General features: G+C 40.1%; 1 protein-coding gene across 7 annotated transcripts in view; it reads left to right on the forward strand.

The window, feature by feature from the left end:
- LOC124410745 (protein shank) overlaps positions 1-13,111 on the forward strand; it is a 60,878-nt gene that overhangs the window by 22,519 nt on the left and 25,248 nt on the right. The window lies entirely within an intron of this gene.

A 13,111-nucleotide genomic window follows, 5' to 3' on the forward strand; every position in this document is an offset into this window, starting at 1 on the left:
GCGGACGAGTGAAATTTTTGCTTCTTTTTCTCTAGGTCGAGTTTACTTTTTCACACGACGCGACGTGTGCAGTTTCTTCTTATTGTGTTTCGCGTTATGCAAGTATACAGTTGTGTGCATGCGTGGCGTGTATTGTTCGGAGAGGGGACACGAAGCCGGAAGGGAGATGAGAAGTAGACTCGAATTTCACACCGGACATTAAATTATAAGCGTTTAATGCACTGGACGGGCGACAGTATATATATATATATAACGTCGGATATCACATGTGTATGTATGTACATACATACCTAGATCTACAGAATGGGTAAATATAGATAGATCAATTTATAGTCTATTATATATAGATAGATGGTAGTACCGGGACAAGAATGTTGAAACATATATATATATATAATACGGGAATTGATGTATTCTTTATAAAGTGAAAAAACTTGGAAATGTAAACGGGGTGGAGGAAGGGGTGGCGGCGGGGGGGGGGGGAACCTATACGTAAATTGCTATGTGGAAAAACAACGAGAACGCATGAATGCTGGGTTGAAAACCGGTCGTCGGTTGGTCGACTGTAAATCCCTCTTTGTGTGCGTTATTATGCGGTGATTCTACAGCGAGCGAAAGAGAGAGAGAGAGAGAGAGATAGAGAGAGAGAGGGTGGGAGGGAGGGAGAACGAGATAGAGGGCGAGAAGGATGAGGGGGCAGAATGAGAGGTGGGAGGGAGGGATGGAGGAAGGAAGAGAACTCTGGCGATACAACCTCACTCCACCTAAGCAAGTTCGCCGAAACCAATCGTGTCTAGCCGCTGGCAATATATGCGAGCCGCGTAGGTGTACGTATAGCTGATGAATATGGTGGATACCCATGAGGTACAAGATACCTCGTCCAACGTTGTTGAAATTAATCTTACTCAATCTTGTTCATTTTTGAAAGGTTTTTTTTTTCATACCCGGGCTCCTCAGCGGGAAAAACTACTTCAAATAAGTGGACCCTTGACGGAGAGAAGAAGAAGAAGAGGAGATTTTACTGAAAACTACTGAAAAGGTTTTTCGTCAAAAAATACTCTGGTTAATTAATTTTTTTTTTACCACAAATGTAAATTCTGCACTTCACGAAGCATATTTTAGTAAAAAAAAAAAAAACTCACGTGTCACCCTGTTTTCCTGAAGTTTTTTCAGTAAGATATGCTCTTTTACTCTTCGTGTTTGTTACGGTGTATCATAAGTTATTATTATTAATTTCGTTTTCTCGTTTCGGCGTATCGTCGCTTTTCATCGCCTACGGCTATACCTGTTATGGCCAGTAAAGTTACACTATTAATAAGTACTTTTACGGTGGTACTAATTGTAAGCTAATGGGCCGTTGACGTTACATAATTATGGTGTATTCGATGAGTATCTACTACAGGGAGTGATACTGCATGGTGTGAGGCAGGTTCTTAGTTTGCTTTTAACCGCACTCCGCGTCACGCTAAAGAGGATCTTGAAGATAATTGGTACCTGATAGAGCAAAGCTTGGATCAGAAGCGGTTCACTTAGAACCTTGTAAGAACTTTTTCGGGTTACTTTATGTATGTTCACACATGTATGTACTACTCGGTGCACTGCAGCATCTTTACATATTGTATAATAGCGAGGCGACAATGGTTATAGGTCTCAAGGGTGTGTACTAAAATCTATAAGTTCAGGTAGGTCAGGATCTACGGCTGGCAGGTAATTTAGCAATTTATTTTTCATGTTAAATATACTTGATCGCGATACTGCTAGTATAACATACTGCGCTCATGATAAATAGGGAATCGTGATTGTCAAGATTAAGCACAGATTCAATGGTCCAGGTCAAAGGTGAAAATAATTCAATTGCGCGGTGATCCCATCATCATCATCATCATCATCGTATCTTGAAGTAGCCGCTTCATACTCGTAGTATACTTCATCGGTGTATTGAAACGTACCAGCTGTGTGCACCTACGTAGGTTGTGCAGACGCCGAACGAACCAGTTTCTTACCGGTTGCTCATATGGAATTCTGACGTCACTGCAGAGTTAGCGCGAGCCAACCAACCGACCGACACAACTCTCAATGATTAAAATTGCTTAATTGTGAAATAACCGGCGGCCGTATGAATCACCAGAGTTTAATTCCTGAGAACGGCGACCTTCGAATACGCTATCGATTGACGATCGGTGCACGCGTGCAGCCCTCTTAAGGATCTTTCTTGGCTGTATGGAGGTAAGTATTCGGAGGGCGAATACTCGCGAAGCCCGGCGCCGTGCTTTGGGTCTTGTTGGCTCCAGCAATTATGCACGAACGAACCAACGAACGAACCAACGAACGAACCAACTTACGTACGTACGTAAGTACGTAGGTACGTGTACGCGGGTTAACTGCCAGGGGAACCGAACCGGTCCCTTGTAATTACAGGGTCTGCACGGGCTCTGGTTCGTTGCCGTGGCAAGGGACGCTCAATGATGCAGGGAGGCGTTGGCCAGACTATTGTGCTGTGCCGCGCATGAGCACCCTACGAACTACCTACCGCATCTTATACCTGTTCATGCACGGTAGTACCTATAATTATCGATCTATCTATAGGTTATACCTGCGTATACCATCGTCCACACGTATAACTAGGCACCACGTGTATGTACGTCTCTATAATTGTCGGTGAAAAATTATATTTTGCCACCCACCAGACGGTCTCGTTTCAACTCGGCACGCGTTACTCTTTTTTACTTGGCATAACCTGGACCTCACGTAACAGTGTGCAGAGTTTTACTGATTGCTTTGTAAGATGATGGAGGAGCGGTAACGAGACAACTAAACTTGGACTGATTTTATGAATCAGTCGATTAAGTAATATATTGTATTGTAAGGGATATTACATACGAAATCAAGGAATTCAAAATCGAGATATTTTTTAATCTCATCGTCAGTTGAAAGATTCATTTTTTTATTTATCATTTATCTGCTTCACTGTTCACTCACTCAGTGATCTAGATACATCTAGCATCAAATATATATATATATATATATATATGCAGGGTGTTTTTCAAGCAAACACCGCTGTATCTCGAGTTGCCTACCACCGAGGGGAACAAATATCGGTAAAACAGGTCTACTACCGAGTCACAATCACTTTAGTCAAGTCAAGTTATATGGTCACTTTAACGTAGCTCCGAAACGCGATCTCTGAACGCTTCAGCGCAAGTTTATCAACAACGAAACAATTACTTGGCCAAACCCACACAATTTCCCAACATGGGCAGTTCCAGTTGATTTGCGAGGACTTTAAATGCGCTAACTACCGGTAACTCGGTAGGTCTGTATTAACGATATTTGTTCCCCTCAGTGGTAGGCAACCCAGCATACCGCGGTGCTTACTCAGTAACACCCTCTACACCTTTACGGACATTAACAGGGCTTGATCGAATGAATCAATCAATCGCATGACTTGGCATTTATGTTTTACCCTTACTCTGAATTGAAATGAACGCGATGCTAATGCGCATACCTGCAAACTATCTGTGGGCACTGTGCCGCATACGTTGATATGTGACCGAATCAGAAACAGGGTGCAATGCAGTAGTTAGTAGTTATAGGTACTCGTTTAAACGTGACTAGAGAAGACAATATCATCAATGTATTGGCCTGTTATCTATAGGATCTTCCGAATTTAACCGTGTTCATGTCTTTTCCTCGGTTTTCTTTCTTACTTTTGGACTTGGTCTTAGCTTACGGTTGTTTGAAATCAATTATCAACTTTGAACAACGTTTGAAAAGAGCGCCATACTTCATAGAGTCAGAATCCTATTACCTTGTGCATTCGTATAAGATAATCACCACCTATTACCTGCAGGCATACCTAAGTATTTTTCCCCGTATAAGCAGTAACATTACAAACAGAGAATTGCTTAGCTGATAAAGTACGTAGAAACAAATGTAATTTTCACAGTCATTTCGCAACCATTCTTTAAGCTAACATTCCCTCTTTTTCTTGGTTTACTCGGTGCTGAACTGCGTTCTTTGTTCTCTTCTTCTTTTTATCGCTATCTATACTTTCGTTTTCGCTGAGAATGAGTGTTCATTATACATACCCTCGTATAGTGCTGTATATATATGCGTATAATGTGTGAGTATGGTACTCGCATATATTCTAAGCTTAAGCTGCTTGTTCCAGTCCCATTTACTGTGTATGTATATAAGTCCATTGATTTATCAACTTATTAAACCGTAATACCAACAAGACTGTATTATAACTAACTAGTTGATACAATTCCAAAAAATCATCAACTAACTAGATATTGCTGAAAATTCAATCCTGTGACTTATGAAGTTTAATCAAATCATCAATACTGGTGATTTGAGATATGGATTGGTGGTTGCCCGATCAAAATTTGTTTCAATTATCACTTATGTTAAAACGTTCTTTACCGGGGCTGTATTTGAAAGAAAAAATATTCCGCTTCCTTAGATTTTCATCTCGTTGGGTACTTAGAATGTAACATGTATAGTATTCACATAATAATTCACACGGGCACCCAAGCTCTCTTATTTCTCTCTAATTTGCTCGTAATTCATCACTAACTCGCGTTCGCTTGCCACTACATATACCTATAACTACTACCTACTCATCTTTGAACAGGTTTTCAATTCTTGAGAAACGAATATCCGTGGTTTTTTTTTTTTTTATCGACGTTATTGATCATTTGAATATCGCGAGTTTTACGCGTACAATAAATTCACTGTGTATATTAGTTCTTGACCTTTTTTTGATTGAATTCACTGAACTTTCCGGGCGTCGTAAGTTAGTAATAAATCAAACTAAAGGGTCGTTTGACATTCTGGCATGGAGTGGGATCTTTTTAGAAAGAATATTCATTTTTGAGAAAGCAGAAAAAAAATTGAAGTCAACTGAAACGTAACGAGTTCCATACATCTCTTTAGTCCTATATATATGTACGTATCTATATCATCACCTTCGTGCCATATAAATGACAAATTTATCATTGACCTGCGACACCATCAAAATTCAGACAAATTAATAATAAAAGCGCCTCTAATCGTGTGGCTATATATACTTTACCGTACGATTTTCTTCTTCTCATCGAGCCACTGACTTGGCGCACTACTGCACGCTCTGGCGGATCAATACTCTGGTCCAGGACAGGGCTGGCACTAGTGGGGCCGCCTTGTGTAATCTCATACCTGTCTACTTATCGGATAAAATAATTCGTGACATCGGTTATTGTTGTTGGGGCCCTTCTTATGATAATAAATTATAAATTGAAAAGGAAAAAATGAAGAAAAAAAAAACACACACGAAACAGCGTTTTTATTTCTTATCAAACTTACCTGCGAATACCTCCCTTGTTGGTAACTAAAGTTGATTTGAATAGTGTAATGTGCGATCACCTATTTGTATCGTTCAAAACTTATAACATTTATTTACAATTAGTTATTCAACAAAAAAAACTGGCCGAACGAACAATAGAATTCGCGTATTAGGCACGATCTGATCATATTCCTAGTCCACAATAGCTCCGTTAACTATGTTAGTTAGGTATTCAGAGGGTGCGGGTTAAAGTTTAGATACACCATTACACCCAATGGTCCAAAATCCGACTGGTGAAAATTTCTAACGATCAACATTCGGAATGGTCCAATGAACGCTTCATGTCCTATGCGAAAATTCATTATCTAGTATTTAATATTGTAATAATGAAATGTATGATCATTATAACAATATTTATTATAAAATCCATTGCCCAAAGCCGTGCATATATGCGTATGTAAGGCTCGCTGCAATCACCTTCGATAAATCTGTCGTAACGAAAGTTTCGTAGAAAATGTCTGTACTTCACCGTTCAGCCGTTTTACAACCTTGAGACAGACCTGAAATTCTTCTATAGTTGGTTCCTCATATGCATGCCCTCCCTCCTCCCTCTCGGTGGAGTCACTGCAACACTATATTGTGTCGTACACCATCGCGCTAGCTCGGCTACAACTCGATGCAGGATCGGATTGGAGTAGCTGAAGCAGGTACAGACTTACGGCCAGTTGCCCATAGTTTAAACTCGGATGTATGGATCATGCATCGGTGAGAGAAAAAGAACATGACTAAGTTGCGAGCGTAGCTTTGGGGACGAGAAGGGAGATTTTGAGGTTTGACGCCTCCGGCAGAGATTTCTCTTTCTCCTCCTCCTCCTCCTCCTCCTCCTCCTCTTCCTCTTCTTGTTACCTGCATGGCTTGGTGGATATACGAAGATACGGCCCTGGATCTTGACCGTAGAGCGAAGAGCCAAGAGCCAAGAGCCAAGAACCAAGCACCAAGAACCGGGTACCGTACCCCCCGCTATGCCATACTGCCTCTGATGTGCTAGCGAGATATCCGGCTAAGATTTAGTATATCCTTCTACCGCAGTTCTGCCGAGAAAATCTGCAACAAGAATCTTCTTTGCAACTTACCGAAATAGTTCTTCTACCGTCCTTGAAATATTATCATTTATTTACTAATTTTATTTTCTGATTTTTACTACTCAAGGAGTCTTTCGAGAATTATATTTCTTCATGTAGAAGCATAATAATAGATAATTTCATTTTTTACAATATATTTGAAGGATCGAGTCCGTATTAATAAATGCAACTGAGTGGCAAGACTTCGAACGGAAATTTCATTATTGCGTCATTACTTAGGAGTGACGTTAATGATGGTATGTAAATTGGAAAACTTCCATTTGAAATTGGATTTAAGTGGTATCCCTTAGCGACGTTTTCTTTCTTGCTGTATCCGTCAAGAGTTTCAGGTGGGAGTGAAATAAAATGTTGCTTCCAAACGGTTATCTCTCGAGTTGGGCAATTTTATTTATGTTCCCCGAGTATAGAGAGAGAGAGAACTACTACTCCTTTACAAACCGTGTTGCCGTGTATAATATATTTTGTCGTTTGTAGTTATCCACCAAACATAGCATTGAACAGGCTTATGCAAGTGTGTAACTTCCATTCTTTTGCCTGCCTTCTATCGGTAATATCGAGTTCCTTTTCCACGCAGGAAGCGAAGCTCGACTGCACAGATGATATTATTTCCGATATGTATAGCAATAAGAATCGTTATGTGAAAACGAATTACAACACCCGACTACCAGCAGTTAACGTTTCCACATAATTTTCTGATATTACTTCATACTCACGTTACAGAGTAAAGATTCTCCATCAAACTTAGCAGCTTGCGTTTCACGGTTTATATGTCTTCACACAGTGATACCTCTTCACTAGTCTTAGGTCTTTGTTTTCCAACTAGCCTGAGTTTTTCGTTATCAGTTTATAGTTAGCGATGTTTGCTGAAATGGGACACCAACGAGTGATCTCGCTGAGAAAATACGCGTACGTGATGTAGAAGCTTGTTCTTCATTCATGACCATCACGTGTGTCGGCGGTAGTCTCTGATCCCGAAACAAGCATCTATAATGGATAAAAAATAAAAATAAAATATCTATGAAAAGACGTAGAGGACAAAACAAGCCCCCCTTACTTCACATTCCAATTCTCGCGTCACCTCTGTTAATGAAGTGCTAAAGAATGACTGACAGTTGACTATAACGACGACAAACCGGACTGAGAAGGCACGTTACATTACGTTGCATAAACGAAATCTCGATCGGTCGTTGCTTCGCATCTGCGTAACTCTCTGATCTATTGTTTGGGCTGGATGCCGCTAATGGAGTTGATCGAAAGACGCGAGGACTTGGTTGGTACGTCTTGGTATATGTGTAACCTCTGTGGGAGCACCCCGCAGGCTATCATGACAGAGAAAGTAGCCTCGCCTCTCATGAGACTACAATGTCAGCGTAGCTCGTATACTTCGGGTGTTCTGTATTCAAACGATATCTGTAGCCGCCGTCGCGACACATGTGTGAACTTGGCATATCAAATTTTTACTTGTCATAAATGAATCAAAGTCCCGTTGGCAGACGGTTACTTAGTTCTATACTTAGCCATGAGTTTCGGCAATAGTTTCTTGGAAATTTTCAAAATACGCCTCTACAAGAAACGAAAATGTGATTACAACTTCGTGTTGTAAGTATCTCATAACATCTCAGCGGAATTCAATCACTTGACTTTGATAGAGAATTAATCTGAAGAGTTTTACACCTCTAGAGCAGAAAAAGTCTTTCGTGAAAAAACGATAAAAAAGAAAACATGGTTTTGATATTTAGCTCAAGAAATCTTGGAATTTTATTATTGATCTGTAGGTTTGTTGGGATCCAGATTAGTTCTGCAGTTCCACATGCATTGACAAATCAGTTGATTTAATTTTATAAAATGAAGCATCGCAAACGGGTTACTGGTAACATGTAACCACCAATATTTGTAAAGCCAAAAAAAAAAAAAAAAACCACAGATGTAAAGAGTTTTACAATCTGGATAAATTGCGTCAATAGTTCTGTCGGAACACTGGCTGAGGAACAATTATATGCGATGTACGATAACGTGACGTCTGAATTACAAAAAAGTATCCCAAGAATAAACCCATGTTTTCTCAGTATCCAGGATACTCTAGTATGGAACCTGATAGGTCATACTATTTTTATATATATCTGGGGATAACTATGTATCGAAACTATTGTTAGCAAACTTTCTGAAGCACAAAACCAAAGAGCAGCATCACCATCTCATTTTCGAACGACGTTATCTCACCGTCGTAGACTCGAAATGTAAGAAAACAAAGATTTCTATAATTTATTAAGGACAACTATCAGTCGGAACTATGTTCGAAATCAACAAAACTAATCTAAAAACTAAAGTTATATCGTCGAAGATATCTTCAGACCAGAGAACCGAGGTCGAAGCAACAGCATTTCACTACCAAATGCCAAGATGTCGTCGCAGGCTCGAGATTTAAAAAAAAAAAAAAATATAATATAGTTTGGAGGATGACTATTTTTCGAGTACATTAAGCACATCCCAGGAAACAGCAGATGACTTTCTACTACTATAACAACGTCTTATGACATTGACTCGAGCATTGACTTGCACCAATAATTTATTCTTCATCCATTCAGCGACTCTGACGAAATTTTCGTCAGGTTGAAGTTCGTAACGTTGATTTAATAGTTTATTTGCGAATAATCATTGTTTCGCTAACTTTTTGCGAAGTCAGCTCGTTCACAGTCATTCGAAAGTCGTAGAATAGTGATATCTTGAAATATTTTCTTGGATTAACGTTACTATCTTAAACTTTGTGGACTTTGCACGGTTATCAAACATGTTCACTCGATAGCGTTATCTGGAACCAACAACGACGACGTAGTGAAATCTGTTTTATTTTTTTTTTGTTACTGCAATTTTTCTTATTCTTTCTCAGTGAGAAGTTTTTTCCGTTGTATATCCCAGTTATTTATATTCCCGTTTTTTGACTTATTCAGTTTTGTTGTTGAACTTTATCTTCAAGTTTTAATATACATTTTTGTAATCATTATTTCATACTGTACTTTGATATTATACTTAACATCATCATGTATCCATTTGTTTTGTTTTTTCTCACATTTTCGAACATAATTAAATGATTTATTTAAGAAATAAAAAACTTCTCTGATTACAGATAGCTGTATATTAATTATCTATGCTGCATTTCGAAGAACATCAAATAATATGAACTATAGGACTAATCTCGGTGGCAAGAGAACATTTATTCATTTATGACATGCTAACTTAGAGATTCCAAGTTCACGCATTGATGTGTGATGTTTCGAACGGATCCAGCTGACCATCTTCAGGAAAGGTCCATGACCATCTTCACTTTCTCCCGAAATGGCGTCTCGCTGATATCTTCGCCTATCAGGTCGTCACCTTTCCTGAAACAGTTCAATAAAAATGACCATTATCGAAAAAAACTCTCTTTTGCTCAACTAAGGGATTTTTTTTGCATCGTGTTCACAAATACCCTGTACTGACTATTCCAAACATTCAATATATTTTGAAAATATTTGCAAACGAGCTTGTATGGGTTCCAAAATATATTTCCAACGCGGCTTCACAGTTTTTTCTTAATCCGACGTTTTTGGAGAAGGCAACCTTAGGTATAAGGCACTTTCTTTACGAACGGTCGTGCCTGAAAGCGATTTAATCGGGATACGGCATATAACCCACCCTCTGCTTTCCAACCCTTGAAGCTTTTGCGCGGATGGGTCACCGGTTTTAATTTGTCGTCGACGTTACAAAATCGAAAATCTCTAGCGACAGGGCTCGTTGGGTAAAGAATGCTACGGGTTTGTTCAATTGAAACAACTGCACACACATTAGTTTCATCGTCCAAGTACCACGTACGAAGTACGAATAAGTCAAGTCAGTGGCACATGACGGCAGCGTATCTATACCACTGAAATGACTAAATAACAATGTCAACTTGTTTATCCCTTTGGATTTTGCACCAACATTGGTACAGTGAGGTAACTGATGTAGGTATGCGTATAGGTACCTACACGCTACAAATTGGTAATTGATTTGATAAATCAGCGCGTGGGGATCTCGGCGTATGGCGCAATTGATGCCTTGACGTCAATTCATCGAGCTCACCAATATTCATACTTCCTTTTCCTTCACCGGTTGTGTCGCCACAATGACGACCCATAACTATATACCTACACCTATAGGTGCCTACATACTTAGATGCACATGAACGGGTATAACGTACAGATATCCCCCTTTTTTAACTTGTGAATTAATAACTCGCAGAGTGGATGTTGTTGTCCTCCCCCTAGAATGGGGATCACTCTGATTGGCGGACGTTAATTGGACAAGCGGAGCGGAAGGGCAGAGGCCTATAGAAATTATTAAACAGGGGGAAGGCTCCGCGAGGAAATGCGTCACTCTTAGGATGACATATTTTTTTGGAGGGTTAGATCAATAGAAAGAGGTCACCCTTCTTCGTCCTGTTATTTCCTTGCTTCCTCTCGCGGTGCAGGTCTCAGAGTTCAATGTTGGACCTCAGAAAGGGAAGAGGGAAGAGGGAAGATCGACAACAAGCCTATATTATTGCAGGGGACGGAGTGGTTAAGGGTAACCTGTTACCGCTTAGCGATCCTCACGATCCCTGCAATTAATCATCGATTAGTGGACGTTATGTACTGAGTACATTTTTTTTTTCGCGTTACGTTTATCAATTATCAATTAGTTTTTTATCGTTCGATGACATTCGAGTCGTATTATCGCAAGCGAGAGTCCGCAGGATAGTGACATTCGAATATTAAGCTTCTCGATCATTCTCATCTGAAACTTATACGTAGCTACTTACATACCTGTTTAAATTGCGCCTGTATATTGATGTCCTGATACGATCACTAACGACTTTAGTACGAAGTAAAGAAAGTTCAGAAGAAATTGGAATTTCGAATGACAAACGGACCAAAGTACATTCCGCGATTCCTAACTTCAATACTCAAATTAGCACATAAAATTCGCTGATTAATCCAATTAATTCAACCTGCGATGTATAGAATGAGATGGTAATTTGTTTATAGGGAGGCTGCAAGCGTTTCAACACTCCGCAGCAAGTCGGAAAAGCTGGTTGGGGTTCGTCATTTTACAGTCTTGTGATTAACGGATAATTTCTGAACCACCTCAGTAGTTTTTTAAGCACCATTTATTCGTTTGTAGAAAAAGTGTACTGTTAGGAATATTGGCCATGGGGTTCCGCACCATATTAGTCTCTGGAGTTTTACATTAGTGTAAATATTTGTAGATTTTCATCAGTTTGTGTCCTGCGGTTGCACAATCCGTGGCAATCTAATAGCTTCTGAAGCTTGCCACTTGCGTTTGCCGCAGTGGGGTCACTTTACTGTCCAGCTAAATGCGAGGCACGAAGTCATCTCGATTGGTTCAACCGACATCCGCTTCGAGAGATAGTTACGAGATACGGTGCTCGATGTGTGTGTATATGTAGAGTCCAGGGTAAGAACCACTTTGGTGCAGTCGGACTGATTTCATGAAAAATGCAAACTAAGGTTTGCAGTGGTATGCTTTCAAAGCACTATCTAATGCCACAACAATCGTATCGCTAACTCGTTTTGGATAAATAAAAAAATGGACTGAAGTGGTTTTTTTCCTGGACCCCTTCATATGTAGGGGAATTTTTTTTCCCTAATACTGAGATATTATTACAAGTTTGTTTAATATGTGTTGAATCAAAGTATGCGACATTCTTTTTAGGACAAAAAAAAACTTTTATTTTTTATTTTTCATTATGGCAAAACAACAATGAATTTGTTCGATATAGATGAAAAGAACTTTTGTGCCCAGTGCTCAAAAGCCACAAAAAGTAGTTAGCGGCTTGGGTCCGTTGTGCCCCGGTCTCCCCTACTCTGTTAAGAATCTAATCTTAAAATTTACCGTCTAACTATCTACTATAGAACAATTTTTGTCCACAATGCGGGAATTGAGCATTAGCCAGTGTCAGATTGACGTCAGGTAGCGTTAGATTAACACTCGCGGTATCCCGATGATGAGAGAATTTTGCTGCAGTGTAAAAGGTAATAAGATCTTGAGGCAATTGTTTTACTCTTGAGAGAAACCGCAGGGATATACGCAACGAATTTAACGGTTCAACCGGTTCGTTTTCACAATCTCAGTCTCAAAGTGTGCGGAAAGATGAAACATCTTTTGGGATGCTGCCGTTGCGAGGAAATATCGGCGAACGAGAAAGACACGCAGGATATAAAATCGAGAAAACGCAGTTGCAGTGATCTGAAATCAAGTTGGGCGAGGTTCGTTCGTAGCTTTTCCTACCAGGCGGGAATTGCGACGAATTGACGCGTAAGCGAATCCGGGGGCGGCCTCCGTCTCTCCTACAGGGGTTGTACTCGGTCGATCTCTCGGCGTTGCCGGGCAACCACATCCACCACCCCCCACTAGCCGCCCCTGCGGAGCTCCCTGATGGCGCCACCTTGGGATCGACGAGACACCGGTAGGGATGTGTTTTTCCCGAAATACTGTACGGCTATACCTAAGAGGGCTGTGCGCTGCTGTCAGGTGTCGGAGTGCGCGGTGCCGTTTTATTTAGTGTTTGATCGGATCTATTTTCTCGGTGTTGAAAATTATTTTATTCGATAACAAGACGAGATGG

Source organism: Diprion similis, chromosome 10 (assembly GCF_021155765.1).
Source record: "Diprion similis isolate iyDipSimi1 chromosome 10, iyDipSimi1.1, whole genome shotgun sequence".
Taxonomy (NCBI): domain Eukaryota; kingdom Metazoa; phylum Arthropoda; class Insecta; order Hymenoptera; family Diprionidae; genus Diprion; species Diprion similis.